At 42.8% G+C, this 19,612-nt stretch overlaps 1 protein-coding gene across 9 annotated transcripts in view; it reads right to left on the bottom strand.

Annotated features, from left to right (window-relative positions):
* RHOH (ras homolog family member H) overlaps nt 1-19,612 on the bottom strand; it is a 51,844-nt gene that overhangs the window by 9,477 nt on the left and 22,755 nt on the right. Inside the window, exon 2 of one of the 9 annotated variants that reach the window (XM_025385340.1) lies at nt 14,218-14,369. The exons of the other annotated variants lie outside the window; for them this stretch is intronic. The gene's annotated coding sequence lies outside the window, so the exon portion shown is untranslated. The remainder of the gene's footprint in view (nt 1-14,217; nt 14,370-19,612) is intronic. 9 annotated transcript variants of the gene reach the window in all.

Here is a 19,612-nt window from a genome sequence, read left to right as displayed (position 1 = left end):
TTTATTGGAACACGGTCATGCCCATTCATTGACATGTTGCCTATGACTGCTTTCTTGCTGCAACATAAAGTTGCAACCAAGCTTAAAATATTTTCAATTTGGTCTTGACACAGAAAAGTTTGCCAACCCCTACTAGACAGAAAGGTAGTTCAGAGTCAGAAGGGGCACGTAGACCTGGGGTCTGGCAGGCTTGGTTTGGCTCTAATGTCTGCCACTTAAATGCATGACCTTGGGGCAATTCCTTAACCTCTCTGAGCTTCGGGTCCTTTGACAACAAAGTCAACTATGCATAATGTCTACAGCACGACTGACTCCGGAACCATGCTGCCTTTCAGCCCCACTGGCTATGTGATCTCACGAAGGTCACTTAACTTCTCTAACCTCCTCTTCCCTAATTGTAAATAGGCAATAAGAATGGTACCTACCTGGTGTGAGTTGGTTGATGGTATTATTTTTCATAATAAAAATAAAAATAAAATAATGGTACCTACCTTACAAGGTGGTTGTACAGAATTTAAAAGGGTAGTGCACGTAAACCACATTGCATAGTGCCTGGCACAGAGTGAGTACTGTAGAAGTATTTACCATTATTATCATTTACCTTGAGGGGTTGTCATAAGATGGTTCTGAGCTAGTGTATGTCATGAGCCGAAAACAGTGCCTGGAACAAAACAGGCACTAGCAAATAGTAGCTGCTATGATGATGATGATATGAACCAGTACTATAGACACACAAGAGAGGGAGCATTAATTCTCGAGATGGGAGAAAGGAGTGGTGATTCGGGAGCCCTGCATTTGAAAAGTGACGGCTGATCTGTACGATAAGATTTTGATAAGCAAAAGAAAAGAAAGCCTTTGTGGGTGGGGAGAAGCCTGTACAAAGGCCCAGGGGCATGAAAATGCATGTCTGATTTGGGGAAATAGAAGAAGTTCAGGGAGGTTGCACTGTGGGCTGCTCAGTGGGGAGCAGGACAGGGCCAGTGGAGGGATTATGGGAGATGAGCCTGTGATTCAACACAATCCAAGATTGCCTTCTGCTCATCAGCAGCCACAGCACACTATTAGCTCCAACTGATTCCAATTAAAATTGGTTAACAGCCAATTAAAATCCCTGGGTCTTTGGCACATAAAACTGTTACTAGCCAGGCACAGTGGCTCCTGCCTATAATCCCAGCACTTTGGGAAGCCAAGGCAGGAGGATCACCTGAACCCAGGAGTTCAAGACCAGCCTGGGCAACATGGTGAGACCTCCCCCACCGCCAAAGTCTACATTAAAAAAAAAATTAGCTAGGCATGGTGGAGCACACCTGTAGTCCCAGCTACTTGGGAGGCTGAGGCAGGAGGATTACTTGAGCCCAGGAAGCTGAAGCTGCAGTGAGCCATTATCACGCCACTGCACTCCAGCCTGGGTGACAAAGCGAGACCCTGTCTCAAAAAATAAAAAAACTGTTACCAATCCACTCTCTTTTAACTTAAATGTTACTAGCCTCTTTGAGCACCTACTCTGTGTCAGGCATTGAAGTCAAGTTAAAGAAGACACAGTTTCTGCCTTCAAAAAACTTACAGTTTAATGGCAACACTAGACATCAACTTCAGCAAGGATCTAAGGTAGGAACAAATCAAGTGCCAAGAAAGGGAAAAAGTGCTACTTGCAACTAGCAGGAATCAAGGAAGGCTTTGTGGAGGCTGTGATATTAGAACATGACCCTTAAAACCACTGAGCTTGAGATGCACAGAGAAGAAAGAGAAACATGAGCAATGCAGGAAAAATCTGGGGCACCTAGAAGGGGGAGAGGCAGCTCAGTTGGGCTAAAAGGCAGAGCCCAAAATGGGAGATCAAGCTGGGCTGTAGGAAACTCATTCTTGTGGCAGGTTAGGCTGGACTGCAGGCGGGAAAGACCAAAGAGGCAAGTGGGAGGTCCCGCCGTTGGGATCAAGGATGGCTTTATCCAGAGCAGATGCTGTGAGACAAGAAACGGGTAGGGGGCCCCAGCAACACCCACAAGGTGGAACTGACGTGCAGGCCTGAAACAAGGTGATTCCGAGGCTGTATAGGCCTGGGGGCCTGGGAGAAGCTGCTGGCAAACCCAGGCAGCACCAGAGGAGAAAGACGGATCTGTGAGATCCATGAAGAGGTGGGTGTTTCCCACTGGGGGGCCTGCTGAAGAGACACAGCGCTTTCAGGAGAGCCACCGGGCTGCCGCCAATGACAAGGCTATCGTTTACCGAATAAAGGGGAAGAGAAGTGGGGCAGCCAGGGTCGTCTTCCTCTCCCATGAGCTTTGACATGGAATCTTTAGCTAGAAACATGTTCTCCTCTATGTTATGTATAGCCAAAAAAAAAAAAAAAAAAAAAAATCACCTAAGAATAGGTGGGTCTTGCACAAGCCAGTTTGTTCCTATATTGAAATCCATTAACATAACAGTGTACAAGTCTATTCACGGACACAGGAAAAGGCTTCCTAAGCTAAATGGGTGGAAAGCAGATTGCAAAATGGCCTGTACAGGAGATTCCAGAGCTGTGAAAACATCTAAAGTGTTGCCTATCCCCACGTGAAGCTGGCTTGTCTCTGGCTCCTGGGGTTGTATGCGATTCCCATTTTCTTCTCCTTGCTTACGTGCATTTAAAAATGTGTCCACGATACGCATGTGCTATTTGTGCAGTTTTGAAGAATTGCTTTCTGTATGTTGTTTTGTCTTTTTAATGTTGGCTTAGAAGGGAATGGAAAGGCTGGGTTGGTGCCTTGAAGCTACAGAAAATTTCTGGGAATCTCTATCAGTAACTCTGAAAATTTTTCTAGGTCTACACTGCTGAATTCATTTACAATTCCTAGAAGCACTAACTCCAATTTCTGATTCCCTTTTAAAGGTCTGTTTCATTCTCTCCTCCTTGCAAAAGAGATTAGCAAAGTTGAATAATTCTGCCTCCTGAATCACAGCTGTCCATAGCTATCCTCAGCCCCAAGCCACCTCTTCTTCTTACTCATAAGAGTTTTGAAAGTCCAGGCTGAGAGCCAGGCGTGGTGGCTCACATCTGTAATCCCAGCACTTTGGGAGGCTAAGTGGGGGTGGATCACTTGAGATCAGGAGTTCGAGACTAGCCTGGCCAACATGGCGAAACCCCATCTCTACTAAAAACACACACACACAAAATTAGCTGGGCCTGGTGGCAGGTGCCTGTAATCCCAGCTATTTGGGAGGCTGAAGCAGGAAAATTGCTTGAACCTGGGAGGCAGAGGCTGCAGTGAGCCGAGATCACACCACCGCACTCCAGCCTGGACAACAGAGGGAGGCTTCGACTCAAAAAAAGTCCAGGCTTTTGAAGGCATGTGCGTGGAAGTGGCAAAAGGATGACAGCCCAGAGGCCTAGAGCCTGCCTCCTGGTGGAGGGATATGGAAGAGGAAAGCCACAGTCCTGGGTAAGGATTCCCAGACAAGTCAGGGAAGAAAATCTTGCACTTCAATACAGACTCTACCTGCAACTCAGTAAGACATCACTATCTATTCTGGGGAAGTAAGGGCCATCTCTAGAATATATTCCAACCAAAGGAGGCCCCTGAGATGACCCAAACTCAACTTTCTAACTGGTATTATTACCTTCACTAATTTCCCTTGGCCCTCCCTGGATAGAATTCTGCAGAATTAGCTCTTTGCAAAAGAACAAATGTCATAATGAAAATACCTTAAAAAGAAAAGAAACTCAGGAGTGAAAATGCATTACCCACACGAAACCAGATGAGAAGTCAAAGTAACTCTGAGAGTGGGGAAGACCCTCTGCCCTGGGGGTTCTTGTTGTCTGAAAAGGTGAGGGGGCTTTGGGAGTTTTCTATCTTAGTATTTTGTGTTTTCCCCTTAGACATAAACGTAGCCTTTGTGAAAATATGAAATCTGCCTGATGTCTGGATAGACCTCCACCAAGTCCAAGATACTCCCCAGCTGTAAAGCGCCATCTGTGACTAAGAAAACCATCACATCTCAGGGTTTCCCCCATCCCTAATCCCAGAACCACCAACCACCACCACCATCCAACACACATATTCAAGCCATTGGTGGTGAACAGCATTTCCTGCTTTTACCTGCTGGTCCAAACAGACTGAAGATGACCTCCCTATTCTGGCTAAATTCTCTCCTCATTTTTTCCAGACCATTTCTATATATCCTATTTTCTGATTATAAAAGTAGTACATACACATTATAGAACATTTCAAAAACACTAATCCAAAGAAGACGAAAATCAGTTACTACCTAGAATCAAAAGCTGTAAAATATTAGCGTACATTTTTCTGGGGTTTTTTTTCAGTGCATCATTTTTTTCCAAAACTAAGAATACCATACTTTATATGTGGTTTGGCATCATGTTTTTCTTAATTTAACATTTAGGTCTTCATTTAACGTTCTATGTCAAGATTCTTGACATAGAAAATGGCTGCATAAAATTTGATTATATAAACATAGCATCATTTATTTAACCAATTGCCTACTGTTGGATAGTTTAATAATTCCTCATTTTCACTACAATAACATTGAGTGAATATTTTTAATATAAATACATGATTATTTCTTTAGGATAAATAGATATGAGAGCAACTGCTGGAACAGAAGAGATAAAAAATTGAACCAATTTATATTCTATGTATGGGCCTATCATCTCATCACTCTATCAACTCTCACTGGGTATAATATTTGCAAGTTTGATTTGTTTTCATTTGCATTTCATTTACAACTAGTGAAGATTAAAATTTGCTCATCTGTTTTTTGACAACATATATTTTTTCTTTTGTAAGTCATCGGTTTTACCTACTTTTCCAGCAAGATGGTTATTGTTTCTTAATGACTTTTAAAATCCTTTTAGAGATTAAGGATTAATGTGTGGCAAATATTTTATATATATACATATATATATATTTTGTGCCCATGTATTCTGGGAATTCCCCAAATTCCTGGTACTCCCCCTACACTGAGCAAGTCCTAAGCTGAATGTAAAGTAGCATGTTCCCTGCTGCGGAAAAAAACTCAGCATGATGAGATGCCTGAAAGGTCATCTAATTCAACATACTCATTTCCCCCATGAGGAAACCAAGGACTTGAGAGAAGTGGTTAGGCTGCTGGGGGCCCACACGAGGCCCAGAAACTGAGCCAGCTGAGTCAGCACACTTTCCATCTACATAGGATTTTTTCAGATACACATTATGTCTACATCGTATAGCCCATACTTGATTTCCTTAATATTTTAAGCACAATGCTCATATAGCTAGATAGATACGCCAAATTATTCACACAGTAGCAACCTTTATTTCTTTGCCTTTTTCCCAGAGAAAGATTTTATTGTGTACTGATGGGTTTTTACTCAAAAGGTAGCTCCCAATGCTTTTTTTGTTTTTGTTTTTTGCTTGTTTTCAGACAGAGTCTCACTGTCACCCAGGCTGGAGTGCAGTGGCCAGATCAGCTCATTGCAACCTCTACCTCTCAGGTTCAAGTGATTCTCGTGTCTCAGCCTCCTGAGTAGCTGGAATTACAGGCATGCACCACCACACCCAGCTAATTTTTGTATTTTTAGTAGAAATGGGATTTCGCCATGTTGTCCAGGCTGGTCTCAAACTCCTAACCTCAAGTGATCTGCCTGCGTCGGCCTCCCAAAGTGCTGAGATTACAGGCGTGAGCCACCACACCTGGCCACAGCTCCCAGTTTTAATATAAAGATACTTTTCAAACACCTGTTCCCTTTCTCATCCACTTCCTTCAAGATGGATCATCTCTCTTTAGGAAAAATCGTTAGGCTTTCCAGCATTCTCTAGAAGTAGGATAAACCCTTAACTTGCAGATTGCTTCAGCTATAAAAGAAGTTGAGGCATTTAATATTTTGTTCTGGATATGCAGCCCAGAGCACTGGAAGGAGTGAGGTGTTTTAGTTTTAGTTTCAATGTGTAAGACTGCAGATATACAATCGTTTGCAAAAAGCCCACGTTGTGGAGTTGACAGTCATGGTTAGATTTTTCTTTTTTCTTTTTGAGATGGAGTTTCACTTTTGTTACCCAGGCTGGAGCACAGTGGCGTGATCTCAGCTCACCACAACCTCCGCCTCCCAGGTTCAAGCGATTCTCCTGCCTCAGCCTCCCAAGTAACTGGGATTACAGGCATGCGCCACCACTCGTGGCTAATTCTGTATTTTTAGTGGAGACGGGGTTTCTCCATGTTGGTCAGGCTGGTCTTGAACTCCCAACCTCAGGCGATCCACCTGCCTCGGCCTCCCAAAGTGCTGGGATTACAGGCGTGAGCCACTGCACCTGGCCAGTCACGGTTAGATTTTCATCTCCCTCGCTGAGCAGCAGTATAACCTTGGGCAAGTCACATAACTACAACTGCAAAATGTGAATAATCATGCATCGTATGTAGGATTTTTTTTAAGGCAACTGAAAAGAATCTATTTCCCATGCCTAGATGAATGCCTGACCCTTAGCGGATAAGGATAACAATAAACATACACATTTGCCAGACGCTGTTTTAAGTGCTTTATAAAAATTACCTCCTTTAATCATTACAATAAGACGGCATGTGGTCAATACCATTTTTGTCTCATTTTACAGCTGGGGAACTAGGGCACAGAGAAGTAACGTACCTTGCCCAAGATGACAAGCTAGTGAGAAGAGATGCTGGGGTTCAGGCTCTGGCAGTCTAGCCTCTGAGCCTACTCATAGGTCTCTACCTTCCCTCTCCCTACCTCTCTCTTGGTGGGAGCCTGCCTATCCTTGAAACCTTGATGAAACTAAGCAATCCTAAAGCAATGGCAGAGGGTGAGGAAGAAAGGCTGGAAATACATTTTTCTGCTGGCGGGTGATTTCCTTCTTACTGCAAGCCTGATTTCTTACAGCATTTTAAAGATTCTTCCTCAATCAGACACTCTCACACACCATTTGATAAGCACAAGACCACCATCTTTGTAGAGGGCAATGGAACAGAATCCAGCAGCATCCTTAGTGTATTTGACACCCACAACTGATCAGCTATCAACCTCTCTCCTCTAGGTGACAAAATTCCTAGTAATGTGTAAGAATCAGGAACAGTCTTTTTATTTTTTTATTCATTCTTTAGCTTTAAAATGAACAAGTTACTTTTTTTTTTTAATTGAACTTTAAAAAAATCATTCAGGTCAGTGTATTGGCCGACATCTATAATCCCAGAATTTTGGAAGGCCGAGGAAGGGGGATTGCTCGAGGCCAGGAGTTTGAGACCAGCCTGGGAAACATAGCACGATTAGCCAGGTATGATGGTGCATGCCTGTAATTCTAGCTACTTGGGAGGCTGAGAAGTGAGAATCACTTGAACCTGGGAAGTGGAGGTTGCAGTGAGCCGATCTCACCGGTGCACTCCAGCCTGGGTGACAAAGTGAGACTCTGTCTGGAAACAAACAAACAAAAAACAAAAACAGACAAACATCTCTACCAAAAAGTTTTCTTAATTAGTTGGGCATGGTAGCATGTGCCTGTAGCCTTAGCTACTCAGGAGGCTGAGACAGGGGATGGCTTGAGCCCAGGAGATCAAGGCTGCAGTGAGTCATGATCACAACACTGCACTCCAGCCTGGGTGACAGAGTGAGACCCTGTCTCTAAAAAATGATAACAATACAGTAAAATATTTCATGTATGAATTAAAATTTGTACTTACCAATCAAAATTAATTATACTCTGTAGTTTGCATTCTGCTTTGTTATTTTAAATTTAAATACAAAACTCAGAGAGAATAACAGAATTGAAGTAACTCGAGTTCTGTTCCGGGGTTTCTGCAATCACTGTGCTATCATTGTTTATGTCTAATCTACAGCTTAAACTGAGGACTGTGCTGTGCCACAGGAGCTGAAGATGCAGCTTGGCCCCAAAGCTCTAGTGATAGCTGTACACACCATTAAGAACTTACACTGACTTTATCACTGCCAGCGCATGGTGATAATAAAAAACAGACCCACACTGGTTTTATTACTGTTTTAAAATTCTATATAAATGATATACCCCCTCACTTCCTGTACTTAGGGGGGACCCCTTGCACCACTCCATCCTTTAAATCCTTGCCAGTGTCTATTACACTTTTAAATGCATAGACCATTTAATCCAGCAATTCCAATTCTTTGAACACATTATACTGATGTGTCTACACAAGTAGGCAAGATATGCAAGAATTTCCATTGCTACATTATTCATGACAGCAAAAAAAGAACTGGAAAGAACTGAAAGGTCCATTAAGAAGCAGGGGTTAAATTAATTATGCCATATCCATTCCGGATAATCCACTCAGCGTTAGAAAGAATTAGGTCAGCCTCTTTGTATTGCACAGGGAAGGTATGATATACAGACATATCTCAGAGACATCGAAGGTCCAGTTCCAGACCACTGCCATAAAGTGAATCTTGCAATAAAGTGAGTCACATAAATTTTTTTGTTTCCTAGTGCACATAAAAGTTATGTTGGCCAGAGTGGTGGCTCACGCCTGTAATGCCAGCACTTTAGGAGGCCGAGGTGGGCGGATCACCTGAGATTGGGTGTTTGAGACCAGCCTGATCAACATGGAGAAATCCTGTCTCTACTAAAAATACAAAATTAGCCAGGCATGGTGGTACATGCCTGTAATCCCAGGTACTTGGGAGGCTTAGGCAGGAGAATCACTTGAACCAAAGCGGCAGAAGTTGCAGTGAGCCAAGATCATGCCATTGCACTCCAGCCTGGCCAACAAGAGCAAAACTCCGCTCAAAAAAAAAAAAAAGTTATGTTTACACTATACATGATGCCTAAAAGTTTACATGGCTTAATTTTAAAATACTTTATTGCTTTAAAATGCTAACACTACAGCCTGGGCAACACAGTGGGACTCTGTCTAGATAAAAATTTTTTAAAAATTAGCCAGCTGTGGTAGTGCGCCCTTGTAATCCCAGCTACTCAGGAGGCTGAGGTGGGAGGATCACTTGACTCTGGGAGGCTACAGTGACCTATGGTTGCACCACTGCACTCCAGACTGGGCAACAGAGCAAGACCCTCTCTTAAAAAAAAAAAAAAGCTAACAATAATCTGAGCCTTCAGCAAGTCCTAATCTTTTTGCTTCAATATTGATGGCTGCCAGTTGATCAGGGTGGTGGTTGCTGCAGGTTGGAGTGGCTGTGGCTATTTCTTAAAACAAGACAACAATGAAGTTTGCCACACTGATTGATTCTTCCTTTCGTGAAGGATTTCTCTGTAGCATGAAATGCATTTTATCCACAGCAGAACTTCTGGCAAATTGGAGCTAATCCTCTCAAACCCTGCCACTGTTTTATCAACAAAGTTTATGTAATATTCTAAATTTTTTGTTGCCGTTTCAATGGTTTTCACAGTATATTCACCAGAAGTAGACTCCATCTCAAGAAATTACTTTCTTGGCTCATCCATAAGAAGCAACTCCTTATGCATTAAATTTTGTCATGAGATTGCAGACATTCAGTCCCACCTTCAGTCTCCACTTCTAATTATAGCTCTCTTGCTCCTTCTACCACATCTGCAGTTACTTCCTCCAGTAGCATCTTAAATCCCTCAAGTCATTCATGAGGCTTGGAATCAACTTCCTCCAAACTCCAGTTAATGTTGATATTTTGACCTTCTTCCATGAATCACAAATGGCATCTAAAATGGTAGATCCTTTCAGAAGATTTTAAATTTACTTTGCCTAGATCCATCAAAGGAATCATTATCTATGGCAGCTATAGCCTTACAAAATGTATTTTTAAATAATAAGATTTGAAAGTTGAAATGACGCCTTGATCCATGGGTTGCAGAATGGATATTGTGTTAACAGGCATGAAAACAGCATTAATCTCCTTGTACATCTCCATCAGAGCTCTTGGGTGACTAGGTGCATTGTCCAAGAGCTGTAATATTTTGAAAGGAATCTTTTTTCTGAGCAGTAGGTCTCAACAGTGGGCTTAAATTATTCAATAGACATTGCTGTAAATAGATGTGCTGTCATTCAGGCTTTAGTTGTTCCATTTATAGAGCACAGGCAGAGTAGATTTAGCATAATTCTTAAGGCCCTAGGATCTGTTGGAATGGTAAATGAGCACTGGCTTTATCTTAAAGCCACCAGCTGCATTAGACCCTAACAAGAGAGTCAGCCTATTGACTCTCTTCGAAGCCTTTGAAGCTTCGAAGCCAGGTATTGACCTCTCACTAGCTGTGAAAGTCCTAGATGGCATCTTCTTTCAATAGAAGGCTGTTTTGTTTCCACTGAAAATTCTATTGTATACTGTAGCCACCTTCATCAATGACCGTAGCTAGATCTTCTGGATAACTTGCTGTAGTTTATTCATCAGAACCTGCTGCTTCTCTTTACACTTTGGTGTTATGGAGATGGCTTCTTTCCTTACACCTAGTGAACCAACCTCTGCTAACTTCACACTTTTCTTCTGCAGTTTCTTCACCTCCCTCAGCCTCCACAGAGTTGAAGCAAGTTAGGGCCTTGTTCTGGATTAGTCTTTGGCGTAAAGAAATTGTATAGCTGGTTGGATCTTCTATCCAGACCACTAAAGCTTTGTCCAAGCACTAAGGCTGTTTCACTTCCTTATCAGTCATGTATTCCCGGGAGCTGAACTTTTCATTTCCTTCAATACATTTTCCTTTGCATTGACAACCTGGCTAACTGGCACGAGAGGCCTAGTTTTCGGCCGCTCTCAGCTTTCAACATGCCTTCCTCATTAAACTTAATGATTTCTAGCTTTCGATTTAAAGTGAGAGACACATAACTCTTCCTTTCACTTAAACATTGAGAGGCCATTCTAGGTTTATTAATTGGCCTAATTTCAATCTTGCTGTGTCTCAGGGAATAGGGAGGCCCCAAGAGAGGAAGAGAGGTGGGGGACAGCCGGAGCAGTCAGGACACGTACAGCATTTATCCATTAAGCTTGCTATCTTATATGGGCATGATTCATCGTGCCCCAAAGCAACTGCAATAGTAACATCAAAGATCACTGATCACAGATCACCATAACAGATACGATAATAATGGAAATGTCTGAATTATTTTGAGAATTACCAAAATATGACAGAGACATGAAGTGAGCATATGCTGTTGGGAAAATGGTGCTGACAGACTTGCTCAACACAGAGCTGCCGCAAACCTTCGGTTTGTAAAAAAAATGCAGTATCTGTGGAGTGCAATCAAATGAGGTATTCCTGTACTAGTAACTGAAAAAAAGCAACCAGTCGAACAATCTGGGAAGGGTTTTCCATTTATGTAGAAAGATAAATGTGCAGACTTAGTCTGGTGCGATCTATCTTCCCTTGCCGAGAAGGACATTGGCCCAGGCAGAGGAAAAGTCTCTGCAATGATGGGCTAGTCGAGGTTTACTGGGAATTCTCAGCTCACCTGTCACATGTCCCTCTCTAGAATAAATTGTACTAGGAACACAGCAGTTACTCCCTCAATTGCCTAAGGGAGAAGAGGAACAAAGAGGAATAATCTAAGAACACAAGTTTATTCAGATTTTCTTAGATTTTTTCAATCTTCTTTTGAAATATGGACATAGGTACTTTTTACACAGATAATATTGTAGATACAGAGCAATAGGATAAAACATTTCCCTAGATGCTCAGCTTCTAATTAAGGATCAGAAAGATCAAGAAACTGAACAAAACAAATACATAATGACCCTGAAACTACCAGGATACTCCAGAGCAAAATTCTTTTTTAATGGTTCAGTTCATTGCTTACGCATATATAGTGTTCTATTAACATGACATTTCAAATCCACAGAAGTCTAAAAAAAGTGACAAAATATCTGCCTTTAATTGTCTTTAAACTAGGACTACTTTTAAGGAGCCTAATGGGACAGAAGATAATAAAGAAAATGTTAATATAGTTTAGACTAGGCCCAGAGGTTTAAAAAAAAGTTTTTTTTTTACTTAGTTGATAATGTCTCTGGCCCTCACTTTTTTTTCTCTATAGAAGAAATTATTTCATTTGGAGAGGTCATGCAACGGCCACACAAAGGCAGAATGGTGTGGCTGTACTTCATCACCATAAAGTACCATATAGCTAGGACCTCAGAGAATAAAATGCGAAATTAGAGAGAGGAGACGCAATGTTCTGCATATAAATGACCTCACTCTCCGGTTCAGCCTGCAAAAAATTAAAATTTAAACAGCCAAGTTCTGAAATAAAGGTAAATGCAAAATGCCAAGAGAACACTAAGGACAGAGTGTTAAAATCTTCCAGGGTGGTGGGGTGGGGAGGGGGAGAGGAGGACCATTTGAACCTGGTCTTGGAGGACAGAAAGAAAATAGGACTGGTGGACCGTATGCAGGCAGAGGAAGCGGCTGGTGCCCAGGTGTGCACATGGGTATTTGGAGAATAGACAGGGGGCTATGATGGCTGAAGCACAGGTGGAAGATGATGTTAGAAAGGGACAATGGGGCCAATTTGTAAAAGGCCCTTTATCCATATTAAGTATAAAATAACCTGCATCCAGCCGAGTTCTCTCTCCTTACTTTTCTCCTCAGCCCTGTCCCTGCTTTACCTAGCCAACACAGTTTCTCATGCATTTTTCTGAAGCTATTACATTATTACATAAATTCACATGCCTGTAAGTATGAATGCATATAATGATTACACACACATTTTTATACACAAACAGCAGCACACCACTCTGCTGCAATTTCTCCAGACTGTGCAACATCGCTGACACTCTGCCTGGCCTTTCCCGCTTTGACAGCTTTAATCCTGCTGCCGTAAGCTTTCCTGCCCTGGCTCTTCCTGGTGAACTTCTACCCATCCCAGAGCCCAGCTCAGATGCTACCTCTTGCATGAGGCCTTCTCAATAAGCAATATATTTCTCCCTTATTTGAGCTCATATGTCATCTTTAAATGTTTTATGTTTTTTGAATAGTGATTACATGCCTATAGTAACATTTTAAAAGTATAAAAGTGAAAAAATATACCTCCCTTCTATGGTGCCCAGGCCATTTTCCCAGAGGCAACCATCGGACTAAGTTTCTCATGCACTTTTCCAAAGCTATTACATTATTACGTGAATTCACATGCACATATGTATGAATGTATGTAATTATCACACACACACATTTTTTTTTTTTTTTTTTTTGAGATGGAGTCTCACTCTGTCACCTAGGCTGGAGTGCAGTGGCACAATCTCGGCTCACTGCAACCTCTGCCTCCTGGGTTCAAGTGATTCTCTTGCCTCAGCCTCCCACGTAGCTGGGACTTCAGGCATGTGCCACCACACCCGGCTAATTTTTTGTATTTTTAGTAGAGACGGAGTTTCACCATGTTGGTCAGGCTGATCTCAAACTCCTGACTTCAAGTGATCCACCCGCCTTGGCCTCCCAAAGTGCTGGAATTACAGGCGTGAGCCACTGCGCCCGGCCAACACACATTTTTATATACAAACTACAGCATGCTATACTATACTCCGTGATGCCTTTCTCACTTAGTAATACATTGTAAATCTTTTTCCTTATCAGTAGATTGAGTCACCCAACTCTTTCTAAATTCCTTTAGTACAGGACTACACAATTCCTTCCATTATGGATCAATCTTAAAATATAAATATAATATTAAATATAAATGAAAAGTCAATGCGGTGGCTGAGACTTTCTCACTATACTGTATATAGAGGCAGCTTGTGGTGATCAGAGCCCTGGACTGACCGTCAGGCTTGAATCCCAGCTCTACCACTAGTTATATGACCTGGTTCACGCCATTTAGCCTCTCCAAACCTGTTTTCTCATCTGCAAAATGAGGCGTTGAACTAGATGGGCTCTCAGGGCCCCTCCAAGGCTGGTAGTTCACGTTTCTGTGAACCATCAATATCATATGCTGCCTTGAGAGCAGATTTGAATAGAGAAAAGGGTGAAGGAGCAGAGAGCCTAAAGCTCCTGCCACCAGATGACCTTTTCCTGCTCCCAGGCTGTTCCTCATGCCTTCCTTGACTTCCCTAGCCTTCCCTCTCCACCCCCAGCCTCGGCCCAGAGGCATGCCTGCAAAAAAGCCCTCAGCCTGGGTTCATCAGCCAAGCTAAGCACAAGGGCCCCTAGCAGGTGCCTGATTTCCAAGACTGTGTTCAGTAGCCCCTATCTTAGATTTACACAAGGTAGACCAGAATTTGGGCATGTTTTCCTGGGAACATGTGCCAGCCCAGTTGAGAGTCCACTGGCCTCATTGTAGAGAGAATGTGCATATAATAAATGCCTTAGAGAGCTCTCGGAAGTTTGGAGAAACCACCAGCTCATCTGCAGACTCTCAGTAGCAGAACAACCACGTGGCCAAGGAGGCTGAGAGGCCCAGAAGTGAGTGTCATTTGGGCTTGATGAAATCCTTCTGTTCTCCAAAGCATCCTTGTGCTTTGCCAGACAAAAAGGCAGCCATGGTCATATCACTCATTTGCCTCCCAAATGTTCACACCAAGGACAGAAGTTTTGGACCTTGTACAAAGCCTTCCACACCTTAAAACAGTCAAATATCATGGACCAGATGTCCATCAGGAGAGCAACGGGTATATGCCCTAAACTGGAAAGGTGCTCACTAACCACCTGCTCTTAGAACGATGATTTGTAGCTCTCATTAGATTACCCACAGCTCCAATATGGAGTTGGACATCCATCTTTGATGCCAACTCGAGTAGCCCACACAGCTACTATCGACATGTTTGAAACCAGGAGGCATAATCCTAACTCCGTTTCTAGCAGTAGGGACTTTCAGAAAACATACTCCTTGTGGAATTAATTTGCCATTTCCATTCATTTTTGCCTTAATTTGTCTCTACTTCTAAAATAGAAGTCAAGCTGCCACACAAAATAACTTTTATAAGGTTGGGGGAAGACAATACGCCTCTTTTATCATTGAATTCCTTACTATTGTAGAAAAAATATTTAATAATGTGGGGAAAAGTATGTGACAACATTGCTACATGGATAAAAGAAAAGCAAGGCCAAATTGGTATGTGCAACATAATCCTGATTTCTTTTTTTTTTTTTTTTTTTTTTTTGAGACGGAGTCTCGCTCTGTAGCCCAGGCTGGGGTGCAGTGGCCGGATCTCAGCTCACTGCAAGCTCCGCCTCCCGGGTTCACGCCATTCTCCGGCCTCAGCCTCCCGAGTAGCTGGGACTACAGGCGCCCGCCACCTCGCCCGGCTAGTTTTTTGTATTTCTTAGTAGAGACGGGGTTTCACCGTGTTAGCCAGGATGGTCTCCATCTCCTGACCTCGTGATCCGCCCGTCTCGGCCTCCCAAAGTGCTGGGAGTACAGGCTTGAGCCACCGCGCCCGGCCCCATAATCCTGATTTCTTAGTAAAAATAGAGAGAGGAAAAAAGTCAGAAACTAAACCAAGATTTTAACAATACTCATATACTGGTGCAATTACAAACTGTGTGTGTGCTCATCTATGTTTTCTGAGTTTCCTTCATAGACATACATCACTTCTATAACAAAAAAAGTAAAAATAAAATCTCATGACCCTTTGTAAAAGAAAATATAAACACATCCTGTAATTTCTTCCTGGGAAGAGGTAACATTTGCTAGTGTCACTGGATAGTCACTTTAAGAAAGTACGGCCCGGCAGGACTGGGTCCTGGATCAGGATTGGCCCCTAACTGATGAAATTACTTGAACAACTCCGAGGCCCCGACCCTCCTGTCACATCTGACAGAGCAGCAAGTCTCAGTAGGTCTGTAAGTTCCCTTCTCACTCATTCTGGAACTCCTCAGAGCAGGGCTCTTTCATACACCACTCAAACAATTTTTTTAATTTGTAACATTCCAGTGATTTGGGTTGTGTCCAGCCCATCCTGCTCAGCATGCTAGAAAGATTTCTAGGAGAACTAAGACCCTAGGAATGTTGGTTTCTTGGATAATATAATTGGGTTCCACTGTAATGACGTGAGAACTTGTTTCCTTTTGTCATTGAGACCAGAATAGTCAAGTTGGTCGAAATCTGAAAGATCATCTTCTAATCCTGCCCCCAAATTTCAGTCATCTGATAACCATATTTGAACTATTATTTATTTGATGTATTTTAAAAATCAACTCTAAGTGAACTCACATGGCCTTGTCCTAAGCAATTAAATAGATGAAATCATAGATTTGATTGTCACTTATAATTTTTTCTGAAAACATTCAAAGAAACATATACCTATTAAAAACATTTTTTAAATGCTTGCCCTAAAAAGATCTTGTTTCCTACCATTGGTACCCACATTGTGCTTGGGGAAATTTATATCCAATCCAATCCTCAAAGTTTTCAGAGAAACTGACACTTAGAGAAATAAACCTCTTGCCTAAAGACTCATATTTTTGTGAAAAGTCCTTATGTTTTTATTTTTTGTTTCTTGTTTTTTTTTTTTTTTTAATTGAGATGGAGTCTCACTGTGTCGCCCAGGCTGGAGTGCAGTGGTGCGATCTCAGCTCACTGCAAGCTCCACCTCCTGGGTTCAAGTGATTCTCCTGCCTCAGCCTCCAGAGTAACTTGGACTACAGAGGTGCCAGCCACCATGCCCAGCTAATTTCTGTATTTTTAATAGAGACGGGGTTTCGCCATGTTGGCCAGACTGGTCTCAAACTCCTGGGTTCAAGCAATTCACCCACCTCGGCCTCCCAAAGTGCTGGGATTACAGGCATAAGCCACTGCACACGGCCTAAAAACCATTTTCTTAAAAGTATCAAAGAGCTAAAAAAAAAAAAAAAAAAAAGGAACTGTCAGGCCAAAGTCTAAAAATAAAGGAGAAGCCAGTGAGGTAAACAGCATTTGTCAGCTGAAAGAAAGGGAGATGAAAAAGTGGAAAACGAGCTGCAGTTCCAATGGCCTCAAGGGGCAAGGATGACAGAAGTCAAAGGTGAGAGTCCACCCAGGGTGGAAAAACTAATGGACCCCAATATATATTTTACTTATTTGTTTTTTGATACAGAGTCTCGCTCTGTCACCCAGGCTGGACTGCAGTGGCATGATTTTGGCTCACAACAACCTCCACCTCCCAGGTTCAAGTGATTCTCATGCCTCAGCCTCCTGAGTAGTTGGGATTACAGGCATGCACCACCACGCCAGGCTAATTGTTATATTTTTAGTAGAGACTGGTGTTGGCCAGGCTGGTCTTGAACTCTTGACCTCAGGTGATCCACTTGCCTTGGCCTCCCAAAGTGCTAGGATTACAGGCGTAACCACTGTGTCCGGCTTCCCAATATATATATTTTAGCCAGAACCCCAAAGGGTACACCATAAGGGTAAGTGTGAGTCAGAAGTAATTCCACCCCCTTCCCTATCCCAAGAAACTGGAAAGGGACATTACCTTGGGCTCTGTTTAGAGAAGGAAGGAAAAGAAGGAGGGAGAGAAGGAGGACCATGAAAGACATACAATGCTTGAAAGATTGGAGTCCACCTGGGTAACTGGCGTAAGTTTTCAAAACCCTCTCTGAAGAAATATTTGTATCCTAGGCCTTGGGAAATCATACCAATCACTTTTCTATGGCAATGAAGAGCCCACAAAGACAGACCTTTTATTATCTTAAGGCATGCATTACTACCTAAAGCAAGAGGGACAAAAGGAGAAGAGAAATTGCTGTGGTGTTCGCAACTCATAGTCTCCTCTTTCCCTCATTCTCAGGACTCCAGCTTGGCACCCACTCCCAATACTCCTGATGTCTCATGAGAGGAACCTCACTGGACATACGGTGTTGCAGTCTGAAAGAAAATGGGCAGCCTTACCGGGTAGTTTTTATCAAGATAATGAATTTGCCATGGTTCTTGGCTTTACCTCTTACCCTCAGAAATCTGATTCCCTCAACTAACAAGAAAGTATCTGACTTTACAGAGTGAAACTCACTTTAACCAAGGTCACAAGATTTGCTTATATCTCGGGATGCCAATTCATTTGCTGACCATGAGAAACGCAGCTCTCATGAGGACTAGAATACCATCAACACAGCCTGTGTATTCTTTCCCCATGGAGAGGGCTATTGGAAAGACAAGCTCTGATACCAAGACGTTCCCTGGTCAACAGGGACTCAGAGTGAAAGGAGGTGACTGAATGATCCAAGAACATGCTTTAGCCTAAGCCTTACCTTCTCCCCCATGATCTTATCCATGGGATCATAACTGGGGAAGTCCATTAGCCAAGGTTCTCTCTCCACTGACAATGCATGGATGGGCACGGCCAGAATATGATTCTCAAACATCCCTGTTTTCCATGGATGACTAACTCCCAACTTTCTGATTAGTATCTCTTCATACAAATTCAACTTCTCCGGAGGACTCTAATCCTCTTCATATACCAGGCTTCCCTAGGCTTGCCTTGGTAGCCCCAAGCCTACCTGAAATTACTTTCAAGAGACAATTGTAACTCAGAGGCTGAGGTGGGAGGATCACTTGAGGCCAGGAGTTCGAGACCAGCCTGGGCAATACAGTAAAACTCTGTCTCTAAAAAATAAAAATAAAAAAGAGACAACAAAGAAATACAAAAGAGCCCACCCCAGGACATGAGCATTAGTTAACCTTCTGAAATCTCATAACCCCAAAGTGAATTGAAATGTACCAGAGGGTAATCCCCAAACACCATCCACCTTTCTCTAGCCCCCTCATCACCTGTGCATGATGCCCATATCTTGTAACATTCTGTGTAGCATGCAAACATTCATCAGAAAGCTTCCTTCTGCCCCGCCATCCCCAAAGTGCCACCCATACCACCACCCGCCAACCAAATAGCAAAGGAGGAGATTAAGGAACCTGCATTACATCAAGCAAGTCTTCACAGTACTGTATGCTTCGTGCATTTAAGCTTTTAAAGCAAAGGAACTAGGCCAGGCACAATGGCTCACACCTGTAATCCCAATACTTTGGGAAGCTGAGGGGGGCAGATCATTTGAGCCCAGGAGTTTGACAGCAGCCCAGCCAACATGGTGAAACCCCATCTCCACTAAAAATACAAAAATTAGCCGGGTGTGGTGGCACATGCCTGTAATCACTTAGACCTGGGAGACAGAAGTTGCAGTGAGTGGGGATCGTGCCACTGCCCTCCAGCCTGGGCGACAGAGCAAAACTCTATCTCAACAAAAAAGAAAAAATGTTTAAAAGAAACTAGAAGAAGGAAAATTACAATGGAGAGGCTCAGGCACGGCGGTCTAGGGCAGCTGTCCTAGGATGACCTAGCTGAGTGCAATCACTACCGGGTACCATCTGGAATTTTTGCCTCCACACCTCTCTCACCAGAGCGATTCTTTGGTAACTAGGAACTATGGCCTCATATCTGTTGATATTAGTTGTCTTAACCAGACCCTAACAAGGATTTCTTTTTAGAGAATTTTTGTTTTGTTTTATATTAAAAAATCTTACTAAATCTGACTAAAATTAAATTTTAAAACCTCCCCGTGGACTCTTCCATGTTCCGTTTCCCATGAGGCTTTACGAACCTGGCCCAAGATGGGTGTGTGTGTGTGAGAGAGAGAGAAACAGAGAAATGAGAGAGAGAGAGAGAGAGAGAGGAATCAGGAAATAGAAGAGTGAGACCCACACTTGCCATTTTTCTAAAACAAGGTTCAAGGCAACTTTCACTATCATAGTTAGTTACCCGTGGGTAAACTGTGTCCCCTCTTACATGCAC

The sequence above is a fragment of the Theropithecus gelada genome, chromosome 5 (genome assembly GCF_003255815.1).
Source record: "Theropithecus gelada isolate Dixy chromosome 5, Tgel_1.0, whole genome shotgun sequence".
Classification (NCBI taxonomy): Eukaryota; Metazoa; Chordata; class Mammalia; order Primates; family Cercopithecidae; genus Theropithecus; species Theropithecus gelada.
The sequence above is the reverse complement of the archived record's forward strand: the minus strand, read 5'-3'. Positions and strand labels throughout refer to the sequence as shown.